The sequence below is a fragment of the Dendropsophus ebraccatus genome, unplaced genomic scaffold, assembly GCF_027789765.1.
Source record: "Dendropsophus ebraccatus isolate aDenEbr1 unplaced genomic scaffold, aDenEbr1.pat pat_scaffold_1257_ctg1, whole genome shotgun sequence".
In the NCBI taxonomy this organism is placed as follows: Eukaryota; Metazoa; Chordata; class Amphibia; order Anura; family Hylidae; genus Dendropsophus; species Dendropsophus ebraccatus.
Genome location: NW_027208674.1, coordinates 10,861 through 30,780, shown reverse-complemented (window position 1 = coordinate 30,780; position 19,920 = coordinate 10,861). Strand labels below are relative to the sequence as shown.

At 49.6% G+C, this 19,920-nt stretch overlaps 8 non-coding genes and 4 pseudogenes across 8 annotated transcripts; all 12 read left to right on the top strand.

Annotated features, from left to right (window-relative positions):
- The first annotated feature begins 1,194 nt into the window (after positions 1-1,194).
- LOC138775032 (U2 spliceosomal RNA) lies at positions 1,195-1,407 on the top strand (annotated as a pseudogene).
- A 973-nt stretch (positions 1,408-2,380) lies between these two features.
- On the top strand, positions 2,381-2,571 carry LOC138775025 (U2 spliceosomal RNA). The gene has a single exon (XR_011360468.1). It is a non-coding gene; the product is annotated as a U2 spliceosomal RNA (small nuclear RNA).
- A 945-nt stretch (positions 2,572-3,516) lies between these two features.
- On the top strand, positions 3,517-3,707 carry LOC138775024 (U2 spliceosomal RNA). The gene has a single exon (XR_011360467.1). It is a non-coding gene; the product is annotated as a U2 spliceosomal RNA (small nuclear RNA).
- A 945-nt stretch (positions 3,708-4,652) lies between these two features.
- Positions 4,653-4,843, top strand: LOC138775023 (U2 spliceosomal RNA). The gene has a single exon (XR_011360466.1). It is a non-coding gene; the product is annotated as a U2 spliceosomal RNA (small nuclear RNA).
- A 953-nt stretch (positions 4,844-5,796) lies between these two features.
- On the top strand, positions 5,797-5,987 carry LOC138775042 (U2 spliceosomal RNA). Its single transcript, XR_011360475.1, has one exon. It is a non-coding gene; the product is annotated as a U2 spliceosomal RNA (small nuclear RNA).
- A 940-nt stretch (positions 5,988-6,927) lies between these two features.
- Positions 6,928-7,118, top strand: LOC138775041 (U2 spliceosomal RNA). The gene has a single exon (XR_011360474.1). It is a non-coding gene; the product is annotated as a U2 spliceosomal RNA (small nuclear RNA).
- A 949-nt stretch (positions 7,119-8,067) lies between these two features.
- Positions 8,068-8,258, top strand: LOC138775040 (U2 spliceosomal RNA). Its single transcript, XR_011360473.1, has one exon. It is a non-coding gene; the product is annotated as a U2 spliceosomal RNA (small nuclear RNA).
- A 941-nt stretch (positions 8,259-9,199) lies between these two features.
- LOC138775037 (U2 spliceosomal RNA) lies at positions 9,200-9,338 on the top strand (annotated as a pseudogene).
- A 7,065-nt stretch (positions 9,339-16,403) lies between these two features.
- Positions 16,404-16,575, top strand: LOC138775028 (U2 spliceosomal RNA; annotated as a pseudogene).
- A 945-nt stretch (positions 16,576-17,520) lies between these two features.
- LOC138775033 (U2 spliceosomal RNA) lies at positions 17,521-17,711 on the top strand. The gene has a single exon (XR_011360472.1). It is a non-coding gene; the product is annotated as a U2 spliceosomal RNA (small nuclear RNA).
- Positions 17,712-18,668: 957 nt separating this feature from the next.
- LOC138775022 (U2 spliceosomal RNA) lies at positions 18,669-18,859 on the top strand. Its single transcript, XR_011360465.1, has one exon. It is a non-coding gene; the product is annotated as a U2 spliceosomal RNA (small nuclear RNA).
- A 946-nt stretch (positions 18,860-19,805) lies between these two features.
- Positions 19,806-19,920, top strand: LOC138775036 (U2 spliceosomal RNA; annotated as a pseudogene).

The following is a 19,920-nucleotide window of genomic DNA, read 5'->3' as shown; positions in this document are numbered from 1 at the left end:
AAGCTAAATTTTTGGAAATTACGGAACTTATCTTTTAAAGGAAAAATTTTAATTATCAAGACTGTGATTTTACCGATGCTTTTATACATTGCAATGATTTTTCCACCCAAACCATTGTGGGTTAGAAGAACGACGAGGAAACTTTTTATCTTTTTTTGGGGTTCTAAGATGGAGAAAATGAGAAGAGAAAAGGTTTTAAGTAGTGAGAAATATGGTGGTTTTAATTTTCCGAATGTTGATTTGTTTTTAAAAATGCATTATTTTTTATTGATTTTTAAGACTAGCCAGAACAATAGTAGGACCGCTGACATGTGCAGGTATTTAGCAGGATGGTTGTTTACTAAATGGGGCTGGTGTGAGAAGGATCTGAGTAGACCCATGTCATTTGTTATTCCTACCTTTTATGTGGTCCTTAGGTCCTTCAATGATCAGTATAACCTGAGCTCTTTAGGTAAGCCTGAAAAAGAGAAAATACAGCGAGCCTTGAGAAAAGACGAGAGGTTATATGAAGTACCATTCTGCAATCCTGTACAGTCAGCAAAGGTCTGGAACCTTTTTAATGTTTTTGGTCTCTCTAATAGACAGAGGGATGTGGCGTGGCTGTCCTTGCATGGATGTCTCCCAACACGGGCATTTTTGAATGGACGAGGAATACGTGTGAACGATAAGTGCCCTAGAGAAGGTTGTGTTGGGAGGGAGGACATTTTTCATATTTTTTGGGACTGTTTTTATGCTAAACGCTTTTATCCCTTTTAGAGAGTTTTTTTAGTGCTGTTACTGGTCTTAGTCATTTTAATTTTCAAAGGATTTTAATTGGTCAAGATTTTAGCAAAGAGACAAGTGCCCGAGTGTGTTGGATTGTTTTTTCAATTTTTAAAGAAGTTTTATGGGATTGTCGTAATTTGCTGGTTTTTAAACATGTTTTTTATTTCTCCTATTGAATGCAAAAAACTGTTTTTAGCGAGAGTCTTTGTCGTCTATCTGGTGGAAAAGAAAAGGAATGGAGAAGACAAAGCAGAGGACATTTGGAAATTTTCGCGATGGGGTAACATGTGAGTAATCTTGACCAATTTTGTTTTTTGTGTTTTTGTTTTTTTTTGAATGTTTTTAGTTTTTTTTTTTTTTTTTTGTTTAGTATTCCTATGATGTTTTTTATGGACTTGGTTGCTGTGATGAGTCATGGTAGGTGACCTGATGGCCGTTTGACTGTAGTCCAGAAACTGAGGAAGAAAAAAAAAAAAAAAAAAAAAAAAATCTGTTCTTATCAGTTTAATATCTGATACGTCCCCTATCTGGGGACCATATATTAAATGGATTTTTAGAACAGGGAGATGGAAAAAGAGCTTGCTCTGTCCTCTCCAGGCATTGACCTGGTATTGCAGTGCCTCCAGGTTCAGTGCACCCCCTAATGAGTTTGCAAAAAACAGAGCAAAAGAATGAAGAAGGAAACAAGCCGGCTGCACCTGAAACTACTGTGTTGCAAGAAACATCCCTCGAGTGTGTTGTGCGCAGGTGGACCGACCCCGAAAAATTAGCCCGAGTGTGGCTACGAAAAGTTTGTTTGTCCAAGACTTGCTGGCCTCTGTTGCCATGGCAACCAACTGGCAGAGTTGTTTACAACTTGGCTGCCGGGCCAGTGCTGGTGATGTCATCGCGGGACGTGATGTCATCAAGGCTTTGCTGCTATACACAGCTGCCAGCACAACAAGCAGCTCAGTTGCAGCCGGTCAAGCGACCGAGCAGGTAGGTGGAAAGGTAGGTGCAGTTTATTAAACCGTTTCCTTTGGATTTGATTTCCTGGTGGCCGATGTATCCTGCTGATGCTGCCTGCCTACGGCTCCAGCTGGGAGAATTCACCCTCCATGTTCTTTGATAGATAGATTAGATACATTAGATAGAATAGATAGGATAGATTAGATAGATAGATAGATAGATAGATAGATAGATAGATAGATAGATAGATAGATAGATAGATAGATAGATAGATAGGTAGGTAGGTAGGTAGGTAGGTACTAATAATAAGCTAGCCAGCTAGGCAGCCAGCCACAGAGACAGCCAGCCAGCTACAGAGACAGCCAGCCAAAGAGCTAGCTGCATGTCATGTATGCCAGACAGAGACGGAGACAGAGACAGAGACGTGTATGTCTGCCATCCATCAGGTGGAAGCAGACGCAGTGTGATTGGGGGGTGGAGCTATTCAGATTTGAGAGCAGAAAGGAAGACAGAGGCAGTGCTAGGCAATAGGAGATGCAGTGTGAAAGCACGTCCGGTCCGCCATCTGAGAGGGTGGAGCGCATAATAGGGTATGTATGTCTGGCTTCGCCTTAACAAGAAGGACGTGGTGTCCGAGAAGGGGAGTTTTCGGGAAACCGTTGTGGCCATCGCTTCTCGGCCTTTTGGCTAAGATCAAGTGTAGTATCTGTTCTTATCAGTTTAATATCTGATACGTCCCCTATCTGGGGACCATATATTAAATGGATTTTTAGAACAGGGAGATGGAAAAAGAGCTTGCTCTGTCCTCTCCAGGCATTGACCTGGTATTGCAGTGCCTCCAGGTTCAGTGCACCCCCTAATGAGTTTGCAAAAAACAGAGCAAAAGAATGAAGAAGGAAACAAGCCGGCTGCACCTGAAACTACTGTGTTGCAAGAAACATCCCTCGAGTGTGTTGTGCGCAGGTGGACCGACCCCGAAAAATTAGCCCGAGTGTGGCTACGAAAAGTTTGTTTGTCCAAGACTTGCTGGCCTCTGTTGCCATGGCAACCAACTGGCAGAGTTGTTTACAACTTGGCTGCCGGGCCAGTGCTGGTGATGTCATCGCGGGACGTGATGTCATCAAGGCTTTGCTGCTATACACAGCTGCCAGCACAACAAGCAGCTCAGTTGCAGCCGGTCAAGCGACCGAGCAGGTAGGTGGAAAGGTAGGTGCAGTTTATTAAACCGTTTCCTTTGGATTTGATTTCCTGGTGGCCGATGTATCCTGCTGATGCTGCCTGCCTACGGCTCCAGCTGGGAGAATTCACCCTCCATGTTCTTTGATAGATAGATTAGATACATTAGATAGAATAGATAGGATAGATTAGATAGATAGATAGATAGATAGATAGATAGATAGATAGATAGATAGATAGGTAGGTAGGTAGGTAGGTACTAATAATAAGCTAGCCAGCTAGGCAGCCAGCCACAGAGACAGCCAGCCAGCTACAGAGACAGCCAGCCAAAGAGCTAGCTGCATGTCATGTATGCCAGACAGAGACGGAGACAGAGACAGAGACGTGTATGTCTGCCATCCATCAGGTGGAAGCAGACGCAGTGTGATTGGGGGGTGGAGCTATTCAGATTTGAGAGCAGAAAGGAAGACAGAGGCAGTGCTAGGCAATAGGAGATGCAGTGTGAAAGCACGTCCGGTCCGCCATCTGAGAGGGTGGAGCGCATAATAGGGTATGTATGTCTGGCTTCGCCTTAACAAGAAGGACGTGGTGTCCGAGAAGGGGAGTTTTCGGGAAACCGTTGTGGCCATCGCTTCTCGGCCTTTTGGCTAAGATCAAGTGTAGTATCTGTTCTTATCAGTTTAATATCTGATACGTCCCCTATCTGGGGACCATATATTAAATGGATTTTTAGAACAGGGAGATGGAAAAAGAGCTTGCTCTGTCCTCTCCAGGCATTGACCTGGTATTGCAGTGCCTCCAGGTTCAGTGCACCCCCTAATGAGTTTGCAAAAAACAGAGCAAAAGAATGAAGAAGGAAACAAGCCGGCTGCACCTGAAACTACTGTGTTGCAAGAAACATCCCTCGAGTGTGTTGTGCGCAGGTGGACCGACCCCGAAAAATTAGCCCGAGTGTGGCTACGAAAAGTTTGTTTGTCCAAGACTTGCTGGCCTCTGTTGCCATGGCAACCAACTGGCAGAGTTGTTTACAACTTGGCTGCCGGGCCAGTGCTGGTGATGTCATCGCGGGACGTGATGTCATCAAGGCTTTGCTGCTATACACAGCTGCCAGCACAACAAGCAGCTCAGTTGCAGCCGGTCAAGCGACCGAGCAGGTAGGTGGAAAGGTAGGTGCAGTTTATTAAACCGTTTCCTTTGGATTTGATTTCCTGGTGGCCGATGTATCCTGCTGATGCTGCCTGCCTACGGCTCCAGCTGGGAGAATTCACCCTCCATGTTCTTTGATAGATAGATTAGATACATTAGATAGAATAGATAGGATAGATTAGATAGATAGATAGATAGATAGATAGATAGATAGATAGATAGGTAGGTAGGTAGGTAGGTAGGTAGGTACTAATAATAAGCTAGCCAGCTAGGCAGCCAGCCACAGAGACAGCCAGCCAGCTACAGAGACAGCCAGCCAAAGAGCTAGCTGCATGTCATGTATGCCAGACAGAGACGGAGACAGAGACAGAGACGTGTATGTCTGCCATCCATCAGGTGGAAGCAGACGCAGTGTGATTGGGGGGTGGAGCTATTCAGATTTGAGAGCAGAAAGGAAGACAGAGGCAGTGCTAGGCAATAGGAGATGCAGTGTGAAAGCACGTCCGGTCCGCCATCTGAGAGGGTGGAGCGCATAATAGGGTATGTATGTCTGGCTTCGCCTTAACAAGAAGGACGTGGTGTCCGAGAAGGGGAGTTTTCGGGAAACCGTTGTGGCCATCGCTTCTCGGCCTTTTGGCTAAGATCAAGTGTAGTATCTGTTCTTATCAGTTTAATATCTGATACGTCCCCTATCTGGGGACCATATATTAAATGGATTTTTAGAACAGGGAGATGGAAAAAGAGCTTGCTCTGTCCTCTCCAGGCATTGACCTGGTATTGCAGTGCCTCCAGGTTCAGTGCACCCCCTAATGAGTTTGCAAAAAACAGAGCAAAAGAATGAAGAAGGAAACAAGCCGGCTGCACCTGAAACTACTGTGTTGCAAGAAACATCCCTCGAGTGTGTTGTGCGCAGGTGGACCGACCCCGAAAAATTAGCCCGAGTGTGGCTACGAAAAGTTTGTTTGTCCAAGACTTGCTGGCCTCTGTTGCCATGGCAACCAACTGGCAGAGTTGTTTACAACTTGGCTGCCGGGCCAGTGCTGGTGATGTCATCGCGGGACGTGATGTCATCAAGGCTTTGCTGCTATACACAGCTGCCAGCACAACAAGCAGCTCAGTTGCAGCCGGTCAAGCGACCGAGCAGGTAGGTGGAAAGGTAGGTGCAGTTTATTAAACCGTTTCCTTTGGATTTGATTTCCTGGTGGCCGATGTATCCTGCTGATGCTGCCTGCCTACGGCTCCAGCTGGGAGAATTCACCCTCCATGTTCTTTGATAGATAGATTAGATACATTAGATAGAATAGATAGGATAGATTAGATAGATAGATAGATAGATAGATAGATAGATAGATAGATAGATAGATAGGTAGGTAGGTAGGTAGGTAGGTAGGTACTAATAATAAGCTAGCCAGCTAGGCAGCCAGCCACAGAGACAGCCAGCCAGCTACAGAGACAGCCAGCCAAAGAGCTAGCTGCATGTCATGTATGCCAGACAGAGACGGAGACAGAGACAGAGACGTGTATGTCTGCCATCCATCAGGTGGAAGCAGACGCAGTGTGATTGGGGGGTGGAGCTATTCAGATTTGAGAGCAGAAAGGAAGACAGAGGCAGTGCTAGGCAATAGGAGATGCAGTGTGAAAGCACGTCCGGTCCGCCATCTGAGAGGGTGGAGCGCATAATAGGGTATGTATGTCTGGCTTCGCCTTAACAAGAAGGACGTGGTGTCCGAGAAGGGGAGTTTTCGGGAAACCGTTGTGGCCATCGCTTCTCGGCCTTTTGGCTAAGATCAAGTGTAGTATCTGTTCTTATCAGTTTAATATCTGATACGTCCCCTATCTGGGGACCATATATTAAATGGATTTTTAGAACAGGGAGATGGAAAAAGAGCTTGCTCTGTCCTCTCCAGGCATTGACCTGGTATTGCAGTGCCTCCAGGTTCAGTGCACCCCCTAATGAGTTTGCAAAAAACAGAGCAAAAGAATGAAGAAGGAAACAAGCCGGCTGCACCTGAAACTACTGTGTTGCAAGAAACATCCCTCGAGTGTGTTGTGCGCAGGTGGACCGACCCCGAAAAATTAGCCCGAGTGTGGCTACGAAAAGTTTGTTTGTCCAAGACTTGCTGGCCTCTGTTGCCATGGCAACCAACTGGCAGAGTTGTTTACAACTTGGCTGCCGGGCCAGTGCTGGTGATGTCATCGCGGGACGTGATGTCATCAAGGCTTTGCTGCTATACACAGCTGCCAGCACAACAAGCAGCTCAGTTGCAGCCGGTCAAGCGACCGAGCAGGTAGGTGGAAAGGTAGGTGCAGTTTATTAAACCGTTTCCTTTGGATTTGATTTCCTGGTGGCCGATGTATCCTGCTGATGCTGCCTGCCTACGGCTCCAGCTGGGAGAATTCACCCTCCATGTTCTTTGATAGATAGATTAGATACATTAGATAGAATAGATAGGATAGATTAGATAGATAGATAGATAGATAGATAGATAGATAGATAGGTAGGTAGGTAGGTAGGTAGGTAGGTACTAATAATAAGCTAGCCAGCTAGGCAGCCAGCCACAGAGACAGCCAGCCAGCTACAGAGACAGCCAGCCAAAGAGCTAGCTGCATGTCATGTATGCCAGACAGAGACGGAGACAGAGACAGAGACGTGTATGTCTGCCATCCATCAGGTGGAAGCAGACGCAGTGTGATTGGGGGTGGAGCTATTCAGATTTGAGAGCAGAAAGGAAGACAGAGGCAGTGCTAGGCAATAGGAGATGCAGTGTGAAAGCACGTCCGGTCCGCCATCTGAGAGGGTGGAGCGCATAATAGGGTATGTATGTCTGGCTTCGCCTTAACAAGAAGGACGTGGTGTCCGAGAAGGGGAGTTTTCGGGAAACCGTTGTGGCCATCGCTTCTCGGCCTTTTGGCTAAGATCAAGTGTAGTATCTGTTCTTATCAGTTTAATATCTGATACGTCCCCTATCTGGGGACCATATATTAAATGGATTTTTAGAACAGGGAGATGGAAAAAGAGCTTGCTCTGTCCTCTCCAGGCATTGACCTGGTATTGCAGTGCCTCCAGGTTCAGTGCACCCCCTAATGAGTTTGCAAAAAACAGAGCAAAAGAATGAAGAAGGAAACAAGCCGGCTGCACCTGAAACTACTGTGTTGCAAGAAACATCCCTCGAGTGTGTTGTGCGCAGGTGGACCGACCCCGAAAAATTAGCCCGAGTGTGGCTACGAAAAGTTTGTTTGTCCAAGACTTGCTGGCCTCTGTTGCCATGGCAACCAACTGGCAGAGTTGTTTACAACTTGGCTGCCGGGCCAGTGCTGGTGATGTCATCGCGGGACGTGATGTCATCAAGGCTTTGCTGCTATACACAGCTGCCAGCACAACAAGCAGCTCAGTTGCAGCCGGTCAAGCGACCGAGCAGGTAGGTGGAAAGGTAGGTGCAGTTTATTAAACCGTTTCCTTTGGATTTGATTTCCTGGTGGCCGATGTATCCTGCTGATGCTGCCTGCCTACGGCTCCAGCTGGGAGAATTCACCCTCCATGTTCTTTGATAGATAGATTAGATACATTAGATAGAATAGATAGGATAGATTAGATAGATAGATAGATAGATAGATAGATAGATAGATAGATAGATAGGTAGGTAGGTAGGTAGGTAGGTAGGTACTAATAATAAGCTAGCCAGCTAGGCAGCCAGCCACAGAGACAGCCAGCCAGCTACAGAGACAGCCAGCCAAAGAGCTAGCTGCATGTCATGTATGCCAGACAGAGACGGAGACAGAGACAGAGACGTGTATGTCTGCCATCCATCAGGTGGAAGCAGACGCAGTGTGATTGGGGGGTGGAGCTATTCAGATTTGAGAGCAGAAAGGAAGACAGAGGCAGTGCTAGGCAATAGGAGATGCAGTGTGAAAGCACGTCCGGTCCGCCATCTGAGAGGGTGGAGCGCATAATAGGGTATGTATGTCTGGCTTCGCCTTAACAAGAAGGACGTGGTGTCCGAGAAGGGGAGTTTTCGGGAAACCGTTGTGGCCATCGCTTCTCGGCCTTTTGGCTAAGATCAAGTGTAGTATCTGTTCTTATCAGTTTAATATCTGATACGTCCCCTATCTGGGGACCATATATTAAATGGATTTTTAGAACAGGGAGATGGAAAAAGAGCTTGCTCTGTCCTCTCCAGGCATTGACCTGGTATTGCAGTGCCTCCAGGTTCAGTGCACCCCCTAATGAGTTTGCAAAAAACAGAGCAAAAGAATGAAGAAGGAAACAAGCCGGCTGCACCTGAAACTACTGTGTTGCAAGAAACATCCCTCGAGTGTGTTGTGCGCAGGTGGACCGACCCCGAAAAATTAGCCCGAGTGTGGCTACGAAAAGTTTGTTTGTCCAAGACTTGCTGGCCTCTGTTGCCATGGCAACCAACTGGCAGAGTTGTTTACAACTTGGCTGCCGGGCCAGTGCTGGTGATGTCATCGCGGGACGTGATGTCATCAAGGCTTTGCTGCTATACACAGCTGCCAGCACAACAAGCAGCTCAGTTGCAGCCGGTCAAGCGACCGAGCAGGTAGGTGGAAAGGTAGGTGCAGTTTATTAAACCGTTTCCTTTGGATTTGATTTCCTGGTGGCCGATGTATCCTGCTGATGCTGCCTGCCTACGGCTCCAGCTGGGAGAATTCACCCTCCATGTTCTTTGATAGATAGATTAGATACATTAGATAGAATAGATAGGATAGATTAGATAGATAGATAGATAGATAGATAGATAGATAGATAGATAGGTAGGTAGGTAGGTAGGTAGGTACTAATAATAAGCTAGCCAGCTAGGCAGCCAGCCACAGAGACAGCCAGCCAGCTACAGAGACAGCCAGCCAAAGAGCTAGCTGCATGTCATGTATGCCAGACAGAGACGGAGACAGAGACAGAGACGTGTATGTCTGCCATCCATCAGGTGGAAGCAGACGCAGTGTGATTGGGGGGTGGAGCTATTCAGATTTGAGAGCAGAAAGGAAGACAGAGGCAGTGCTAGGCAATAGGAGATGCAGTGTGAAAGCACGTCCGGTCCGCCATCTGAGAGGGTGGAGCGCATAATAGGGTATGTATGTCTGGCTTCGCCTTAACAAGAAGGACGTGGTGTCCGAGAAGGGGAGTTTTCGGGAAACCGTTGTGGCCATCGCTTCTCGGCCTTTTGGCTAAGATCAAGTGTAGTATCTACAGGAGATCTGGTCAGAAGGTGCCTGGGGTACCCGACCTGTCGGCCTTGGAGGATTACCTCCTTGCTGCTATAGGCAGGCGGCTTAGTCCCCAGGCAACGGGAAGCGATCCCACCTACCTGCATCTGCAGGGGAGGTGCACCGTGGGTTTATCGTTGGAGTGATTCAAAAATGGACGTGACTAATGAAGATGGAACGATGCCGGATGAAGTCCCAGCCTATGCCAGGATAAGAAACGGAGTTCGTTTTACGCTGAAGGATGCCAGAAAGAAAGAATTGGGCCGTGCGTTTTTGGTGGAGGAAGTTCTCTTTAAACTCTTGGGCCTGCAGCGGAGCCAAATCTTGGCCTTGCTGGAGTTCCCGAAGCGAGGGATCTATGATTTGGTGCTAAGTTCTGAAGAGGATCACAATAATCTCCTGGGTAAGCTGGAATGTGTTAGGAATAATGATATTCTGCATGGCATTGATATTGCTTCTCATTTTCCGAGGAGGGAAAGACTGGTCACTATCAGGATGTATAGTCCATACGTATCAGAAGAGGAGATATCCGTGTTCTTGAGAAGATATTGCGAGGATGTCGGGGCGAAAGGAAAAGTCTTGAATCAGTTTGGATTATGGACCATGAAATGGAAATTTTTGGTAAGATTCAAGATGTTGGAAGATGGGAAGTTATGTGTCCCCCCAGGACGTTTTAGGATTGGATCTGTCAATGGTGATCTGTTTTTTTCTGGGATGGAGTCTTTTTGCAGGAAATGCAGACAGTACGGACATACTAAGGAAAATTGTACAGTTTCCTTTTGCTCAAGGTGTCAAAAAGAAGGTCACTTAGTAGAATCGTGTGATCAGAAAAAGGCTTGTCACCTGTGTGGGAGCATGGAACATCTATACGCGTCCTGCCCGGTTAAAAAGAAAGTAGTAAGGGAGCAAGAAGATAAGCAGGAAGCCACTGGAAGCACTGGTGATTCCCCGCAAGGGAAGAAAAGTAAGAGAGAGACAGAGGGTGCAAGTGGAGGCAAGTCCCCCCAACAGGAGGAAGAAGAAGATATTGCCATTCAAAGAGCACCCAAAGTAATGTCTAGAGAGGCAGAGTTAAGGAGGAGGATGGGAAGGTGTCTTACAGAAGAGGAACGGAGGGACTACATGTTAATTTCACCGGAATTGTGGGATCATATAGACTCTGTAGATAGTAAATTTCCTTTAAACCAGTTATATAATAAAGTGGCTACGCATTGGGATAAGCAGGGGAGTAGGTTTCTCGAGACCTATAAAGTCCCCCCGGATATTGTGGAAAGAATAACGGAGTCTGAGTCAAAAACAGGTATTTTGTTACATTTATTATCCTTTTTTGCTTTCAAGGGAGGCATGAGACTTTGAGGCGTTTGAAGTAAGTTTAGGGTTTCTTTTACTTATTATAGATATGGGTAAGTTTTATTTAATATTGTCAAATAGCTTTATATGTTGGTTGATTTTTTGAGTGAAATGACCATGATGATGAGATGGTTGGAGTATTAAAAGGGATGTGAGCAGGTTTTCCTGTTTATATCGATTTTAAACCATTCTGAATGGTAAAAAAAAAAAAAAAAAAAAAAATCTTGTCTTACTGAACTGCCTTGACTTGACGGCTCAGGTCCTGGGGTACCCCCTGCACTCGGCCTTTGGGCATCGGCGATTTAATTCGTCTTAAGCTCACTGCAGCTATTGGGTGTAGGGCTATTCCCCAGGAACGAGAGTGAACCTTCCTCTCGGCCTGCTGCTCGATTGTCCTGTGCCCGACGGTTTGACCGGAGAACCACTTCGATCCCGCCTGCCGACGAACGATCGACGAAGACGCCCCGGAACCCCGAGAAGGACGACGCTGAACCCCGAAGAAGCCGGCGACGAGGATTTGCATCTCTCCGCCCCCTTCGACGAGGATCTGCATAGCTCCGCCCACCAGGAAAGAGCTCGACCAGGAGAAGCGATGGCCTCTTCAGCAGCGGAGATGAAGAAGACCCAGCAGAAGGAAGCGAGGAAGAGCCAGGAGGCCCGGGTCGTGGATGCCTCTTCCTCTGCCGCCCCAGCTCAGCCGACGACCAGCAAGGCTGCGGATCCAGGCGTCCCTACACTGCGGCCCTGGATGCGCACTACGGTGGCCATGCGACTGAAGAAGGTGGATGGTAGAGAGCCGGACATGTCTGAGGACGTGTTCGCTAAGAAGATGGTCCTGGACCAGGGTTTCTCCAAGGCTGAAACCCTCAGCATTTTCTTCTTCACGGGGATCTTCTATGTGACATTTGCCTCCTTCAACACCTGCAGGAGGTACTGGGAGGCGGTAAAGGCAGCGAGGCCCGAATCCCCTTTCTCTCGCTTTGTAAGCAACTGCTTAATCCAAAGGGAGGAGAGGCGGGTGACGGTTTCAATCCTTAACCCGTACATCCCAGGCAAGGACATCGCCACATTCCTTGCAAGGTACTGCACAGTGGTCAAGGAACCCTCCAAGATCCTGAGCAGCCTTGGATTCTGGACTGGCAAGTGGTCGGTGGTCGTGAGGCTCAACAGGGATGAGTCATCGGACGACGGTTTCCAGCACCTGCCTCAGGCTTTCTCTTTGGGTGACGCTCCAGGCTTCATCTATTACCCGGATATGCCGCAGATCTGCAGGAGATGCAGCAAGAAGGGTCATCAGGCGAAGGACTGCAGCGAAGATTCCTGTAGAGTCTGCCGAGTGCCGGGGCACGGGACCAAGGACTGTCCGAAGGCAAAAACCTGCAACCTCTGCGGCCATGCGGACCACAGCTACAGGGCCTGCCCCCAGAGGGAAAAGAGAACGTGGGCATCCGTGGTTGCCAAAGCTCCGACCGGCCAGCAGCCGGCCGTAGCCCAAGCAGCGCAGAAGCCCAAGGAGAAGGAGAAGAAGAAGAAGGAGGGTAAGAGGACGACGGCCCCTAACCCTCCCCCCACCCCCGCCCTCCCTACACCTTCCCCCTCCCCTCCTTCCCCCCCTCCCCCCTCTCCCTCCCCGCCCACCCCCACTGAGGAATCCCTCCCCTATCCCATTGCCTCAGTGGGTCCCCTGTCCCCCGCCCCTACCCCCACCCTCCCACCCCACTCCCCCAACCCAGCAGCACTAACCTTTCCTCCCGCTGCTGTGGTTCTCTCTTTGGAGGATTTTCCCCCTCTTGTCCCCACAGTGGTTCCCGACAGGAAGAGGAAAGTGAGGGACAGCCCGTCGGCTGAGACCTCCAAGAAAAAGATCATCGAGGTCTGCGAAGATGACCTCCCGGAGGAAAGCGACATGGATCAGGTGGTGGAGAATCTGGTCGACGAACCGGAGGCTTTCGACTTCGAGGACGTCCCAGAGAATGCACACCTGAAAGAGGCGCTGGAGGAGTGCATACGGGAATGGGTCGGGCCGGCGGGCCCCGAAGAAGAGGATCCGCCCGACCGGAGTGGTATCGTATGAGTCTGTGACTAACCCTTTTCTTTTCTCCCCATGGCTAATCTTTCCATCTTTAGCTTAAATGTGCGGAGTATGAGAGATAGGTCTAGATTCCAGACAGTTCTTTCGTTTTTAAATGCTCAGTTGTGCGATGTGTATATGTTGCAGGAATGTGCTCTGTCCTCTTCTAGGTCCTACAACCATCTGGCCAGGCAGTGGTCCCACGGTCCCTCCTACTGGTCCGGCGGGGGCGACTGTAAGTCCGCAGGGGTCGCCATCCTGATCAGGGGAGGCAACTTTACACTTGATTCTGTTCAGGAGCTTGTCTGTGGCAGATTGCTAATTGCAGACGGCTCTTGGGCGGGGGAGCCCGTAAGGCTCATCAATGTGTATGCCTCTCCTGAGAAGGGTGCGCGTCTGGAACTATTCCAGGCCCTGCGGGCCCAGCTCGCAACCTCCAGGGCTGTAGTGTTGGGTGGGGACTTCAACTGCCCCATTGAAGCGGACGGACGCAGTTCTGGGACATCTGTCAAGTTGGATGTCACATCCAAACTGCTCATCGAGATGGTGACTGAAGCATCCTTGCAGGACGTTGTTGGGTCCATCGGGAACGGCTCTGTTAATTATACATGGAGCCGCCCCGATGGCTCGCTCCGTTCTCGGATTGACTTTGTGTTTGCCTCTCGAGCAGTCAGGCAGACTAGGCACTCTATGGTTCCCTGCTTCTTCTCTGACCACAGGGCCATTCTGTTTCAAGGGGTTCTGGGCCATGGTTTCCCATCTGGCCCAGGCACTTGGAAGCTGAATTGTGCTCTACTGGCTCAGGAGGAGGTTCTGGAGGAGCTTAGAGAGGCCTACATCGTATGGCGCAACGATAAATGTATGTTTGAGCGTGTTAGTGATTGGTGGGAATTTGTTAAGGTTCAATTTCGCAGTTTCTTTCAGGCCAAGAGTCGTCAACAGGCGTGCGGAAGAAAGAGGGACTTCAGGAGGCTGCAGCGCGAGCTGCGGTCACTGCAAGACCTTCTCCGGTGCGGCTGGGACGTGAAGGAGGAGCTGGAGGAGACCAAAAAGAGCTTGCAAAGGCACTTTGAGGAGGAATCCAAGCGAATCGTCTTCCGTTCCAAGGTGGAGAACCTGGAGAAGGGTGAGAAATGTAACTCGTTCTTTTTCAGGAAACTCCACGCCGGCCACACGCCCCTGACTGAGCTGCGGGATGAGACCGGAAGCTTGCGGAAGGGCAAAGAGGACGTGATGGGGGTTGTCACCAGCTTCTACCGCAGCCTCTACGCCCCGAAGACCACCGACTCCGAAGTGGCCGACGAGTTCCTGTCAGGTATCACTAACGTTGTTGATCCCGCAGGTGCGTCGGCCATGGACGCCCCCTTGACGGTGGGGGAGCTGCTCTCTGCCGCTAAATCCTTTAGGCCTGGCAGGACCCCGGGCAGTGATGGTCTCCCAGCGGAGCTCTATGTAGCGCTGGGGGATCTCATTTGCCCGGACCTGTTGGAGCTGTACGAGGAGATGGTGGTGGAGGGCAGAATGCCTCCGTCGTTGAGGGAGGGTACGATCACGATCCTGTATAAGCGGAAGGGGGAGAGATGTGACTTGAAAAATTGGCGTCCCATCTCTCTCTTGAACGTGGACTACAAGATCCTCGCCAAGGTGCTGGCCAACCGGCTGAAGAAGGTCATCGGTCAGGTCGTCCATCTGGACCAGACCTGTGGCATTCCCGGCCGCAGGATCGCAGACAGCCTCGCCCTAGTGAGGGACACGGTCCATTACATCCAAAGCCGCCGTGCACACGCGGCCCTGGTCAGCCTTGATCAGGAGAAGGCTTTCGACCGGGTCTCTCACGAGTTCATGGGCAGGGCACTGCGTAGGTTAGGACTTGGTGATATGTTTTGTCGTTTTGTTAACGTGATGTATTTTGATATTTTCAGCAGGGTACTGGTGAACGGCTGGAAGACTGACCCCTTTCCGGTTCTTTCTGGGGTCAGACAAGGCTGCCCTCTCTCACCTCTCCTTTTTGTTTGTGTTATAGAATCCTTCGCGGAGGCTATACGGCAGAACGGAGAGATCAGAGGGATCACCGTACCCGGACCCGATCGACACGAGGTCAAGTGCTCGCTGTACATGGACGACGTGACCGTCTTCTGCGCTGACCAGCGTTCGGTGACCGCACTCGTCCAGACCTGCGAGAAGTTCGGAAAGGCTTCAGGGGCAAAGGTCAACTGCGGGAAGTCGGAGGCTATGCTCTTCGGGGAGTGGCACCTGGCTTCCTCCGCCCCCTTCCCGTTTACCATCAAACCGGACTTCATCAAGATCCTTGGAGTCTGGTTCGGAAAGGAAGGCGCGGCCCTCAAGTCCTGGGAAGAGCGATTGGCTAAGGTCAATACGAAGATCGGGCTGTGGAGCCTCAGACACCTCACCATTGAGGGCAAAGCATTGGTCCTGAGGAACGAAGTTCTGCCTGTGCTCCAGTACACCGCACAGGCCTGGCCCCCCCATGTCACCGTCTGCAGGGCCATCACCAGGACCGTGTTTAGTTTCATCTGGGGCTCCAAAATGGACAGAGTGAAGCGCTCCGTGATGTACAAGGAACCCCGCAAGGGCGGAAAAGGTGTTCCGGATATCCCTACCTTGCTGCGGGCAGCCTTCGTATGTGACTGTGTGCGGAGGACTCTGCAACAGAAAAATGGCTCTGCGGGCAGGTCCATGTCTCGCCTGTTCCTCCTCCCCCTCTGGAGGGGTCTGAGCTGGGACAAGTGGGACAGCTCCATCCCTTACAACTGGCACACTCCCTGGTTCTACGGGGGCGTCGTCAAGTTTGTGAGGGAACACCAACTGGAGGGACTCAAGCCCGACTTGTGGAAGCCAAAAACTGTCCACAAGCTCATCAGAGCACAGGACTCTATGGAGCTCGTTCCAGGGCTCGCTGCGGCCACCGCAGAGACTGTATGGACAAATGTGGCTTCGGCAAAGCTGACCAACGGGCACAAGGACTTGTCTTGGATGGCCATTCAGGGGGGACTGCCTTTGAGGTCATTCATGCATGCCCGCAACCTGTGCAAAACGCGGTACTGCCCCCGGTGCCCCTTCGTGGAGGAAACATCTTCGCACCTCTTTTGGCAGTGTCCGTTTGCTCAGGGCCTGTTGGACGCCCTGGAACTTGAACTCAGTGACTGTGTGCCCAGGAACAGGCTAACGCACTGCGCGGTGCTGTACGGCCTGTTCCCTGGGAATTTCGGCGATGAGGCAACCCGGGAGGCCTGGCGCCTTATGAACTGTTTTAAGGACGCTATATGGCTTGCCAGGAACCGCCTCATTCTGAAGAAGGAGAGGATGTCCTTTCTGGACTGCCGCAGGCTGGTCCACAGCCTGCTCAGAGACTATTCCATCATGGACAGATCGGACCAGGAAGAAGAGGATTGATACCCCTCTCCTTCCCCCTCTCCCCTTGTGTTGTGTTGTCTTTCAATAAAGCTTCGGGCCTGTGATTTCCCCTCCCTACCCCCCTCTTTCCCACCCCCCTTACCCCATCACTTGTCTGTATTGCTTTATTGTTTGTTGTTTTAGGATTGTTAAGGTATGCTGGAATGTTAGTGTAGCGGGTGGTATGATGTATAGCGTAGGGAGCCTGTGCTGTATGTTGTACCATGGTGCTGAGTATGTAGTGTCTTATTTATTGAACTGTGCTGCGTCACAGTTTATGTATGCCTGACGACGACTGATTGTAATAAAGATTTTTTCAATCAAAAAAATCTGTTCTTATCAGTTTAATATCTGATACGTCCCCTATCTGGGGACCATATATTAAATGGATTTTTAGAACAGGGAGATGGAAAAAGAGCTTGCTCTGTCCTCTCCAGGCATTGACCTGGTATTGCAGTGCCTCCAGGTTCAGTGCACCCCCTAATGAGTTTGCAAAAAACAGAGCAAAAGAATGAAGAAGGAAACAAGCCGGCTGCACCTGAAACTACTGTGTTGCAAGAAACATCCCTCGAGTGTGTTGTGCGCAGGTGGACCGACCCCGAAAAATTAGCCCGAGTGTGGCTACGAAAAGTTTGTTTGTCCAAGACTTGCTGGCCTCTGTTGCCATGGCAACCAACTGGCAGAGTTGTTTACAACTTGGCTGCCGGGCCAGTGCTGGTGATGTCATCGCGGGACGTGATGTCATCAAGGCTTTGCTGCTATACACAGCTGCCAGCACAACAAGCAGCTCAGTTGCAGCCGGTCAAGCGACCGAGCAGGTAGGTGGAAAGGTAGGTGCAGTTTATTAAACCGTTTCCTTTGGATTTGATTTCCTGGTGGCCGATGTATCCTGCTGATGCTGCCTGCCTACGGCTCCAGCTGGGAGAATTCACCCTCCATGTTCTTTGATAGATAGATTAGATACATTAGATAGAATAGATAGGATAGATTAGATAGATAGATAGATAGATAGATAGATAGATAGATAGATAGATAGGTAGGTAGGTAGGTAGGTAGGTACTAATAATAAGCTAGCCAGCTAGGCAGCCAGCCACAGAGACAGCCAGCCAGCTACAGAGACAGCCAGCCAAAGAGCTAGCTGCATGTCATGTATGCCAGACAGAGACGGAGACAGAGACAGAGACGTGTATGTCTGCCATCCATCAGGTGGAAGCAGACGCAGTGTGATTGGGGGGTGGAGCTATTCAGATTTGAGAGCAGAAAGGAAGACAGAGGCAGTGCTAGGCAATAGGAGATGCAGTGTGAAAGCACGTCCGGTCCGCCATCTGAGAGGGTGGAGCGCATAATAGGGTATGTATGTCTGGCTTCGCCTTAACAAGAAGGACGTGGTGTCCGAGAAGGGGAGTTTTCGGGAAACCGTTGTGGCCATCGCTTCTCGGCCTTTTGGCTAAGATCAAGTGTAGTATCTGTTCTTATCAGTTTAATATCTGATACGTCCCCTATCTGGGGACCATATATTAAATGGATTTTTAGAACAGGGAGATGGAAAAAGAGCTTGCTCTGTCCTCTCCAGGCATTGACCTGGTATTGCAGTGCCTCCAGGTTCAGTGCACCCCCTAATGAGTTTGCAAAAAACAGAGCAAAAGAATGAAGAAGGAAACAAGCCGGCTGCACCTGAAACTACTGTGTTGCAAGAAACATCCCTCGAGTGTGTTGTGCGCAGGTGGACCGACCCCGAAAAATTAGCCCGAGTGTGGCTACGAAAAGTTTGTTTGTCCAAGACTTGCTGGCCTCTGTTGCCATGGCAACCAACTGGCAGAGTTGTTTACAACTTGGCTGCCGGGCCAGTGCTGGTGATGTCATCGCGGGACGTGATGTCATCAAGGCTTTGCTGCTATACACAGCTGCCAGCACAACAAGCAGCTCAGTTGCAGCCGGTCAAGCGACCGAGCAGGTAGGTGGAAAGGTAGGTGCAGTTTATTAAACCGTTTCCTTTGGATTTGATTTCCTGGTGGCCGATGTATCCTGCTGATGCTGCCTGCCTACGGCTCCAGCTGGGAGAATTCACCCTCCATGTTCTTTGATAGATAGATTAGATACATTAGATAGAATAGATAGGATAGATTAGATAGATAGATAGATAGATAGATAGATAGATAGATAGATAGATAGATAGATAGGTAGGTAGGTAGGTAGGTAGGTAGGTACTAATAATAAGCTAGCCAGCTAGGCAGCCAGCCACAGAGACAGCCAGCCAGCTACAGAGACAGCCAGCCAAAGAGCTAGCTGCATGTCATGTATGCCAGACAGAGACGGAGACAGAGACAGAGACGTGTATGTCTGCCATCCATCAGGTGGAAGCAGACGCAGTGTGATTGGGGGGTGGAGCTATTCAGATTTGAGAGCAGAAAGGAAGACAGAGGCAGTGCTAGGCAATAGGAGATGCAGTGTGAAAGCACGTCCGGTCCGCCATCTGAGAGGGTGGAGCGCATAATAGGGTATGTATGTCTGGCTTCGCCTTAACAAGAAGGACGTGGTGTCCGAGAAGGGGAGTTTTCGGGAAACCGTTGTGGCCATCGCTTCTCGGCCTTTTGGCTAAGATCAAGTGTAGTATCTGTTCTTATCAGTTTAATATCTGATACGTCCCCTATCTGGGGACCATATATTAAATGGATTTTTAGAACAGGGAGATGGAAAAAGAGCTTGCTCTGTCCTCTCCAGGCATTGACCTGGTATTGCAGTGCCTCCAGGTTCAGTGCACCCCCTAATGAGTTTGCAAAAAAACAGAGCAAAAGAATGAAGAAGGAAACAAGCCGGCTGCACCTGAAACTACTGTGTTGCAAGAAACATCCCTCGAGTGTGTTGTGCGCAGGTGGACCGACCCCGAAAAATTAGCCCGAGTGTGGCTACGAAAAGTTTGTTTGTCCAAGACTTGCTGGCCTCTGTTGCCATGGCAACCAACTGGCAGAGTTGTTTACAACTTGGCTGCCGGGCCAGTGCTGGTGATGTCATCGCGGGACGTGATGTCATCAAGGCTTTGCTGCTATACACAGCTGCCAGCACAACAAGCAGCTCAGTTGCAGCCGGTCAAGCGACCGAGCAGGTAGGTGGAAAGGTAGGTGCAGTTTATTAAACCGTTTCCTTTGGATTTGATTTCCTGGTGGCCGATGTATCCTGCTGATGCTGCCTGCCTACGGCTCCAGCTGGGAGAATTCACCCTCCATGTTCTTTGATAGATAGATTAGATACATTAGATAGAATAGATAGGATAGATTAGATAGATAGATAGATAGATAGATAGATAGATAGATAGATAGATAGATAGGTAGGTAGGTAGGTAGGTACTAATAATAAGCTAGCCAGCTAGGCAGCCAGCCACAGAGACAGCCAGCCAGCTACAGAGACAGCCAGCCAAAGAGCTAGCTGCATGTCATGTATGCCAGACAGAGACGGAGACAGAGACAGAGACGTGTATGTCTGCCATCCATCAGGTGGAAGCAGACGCAGTGTGATTGGGGGGTGGAGCTATTCAGATTTGAGAGCAGAAAGGAAGACAGAGGCAGTGCTAGGCAATAGGAGATGCAGTGTGAAAGCACGTCCGGTCCGCCATCTGAGAGGGTGGAGCGCATAATAGGGTATGTATGTCTGGCTTCGCCTTAACAAGAAGGACGTGGTGTCCGAGAAGGGGAGTTTTCGGGAAACCGTTGTGGCCATCGCTTCTCGGCCTTTTGGCTAAGATCAAGTGTAGTATCTGTGGGTCTGGAGACCTGGGAAGGCGATCAGAGATGGAGAGAAGGATCAAATACATTCTGCCTGGGGAAACCCGT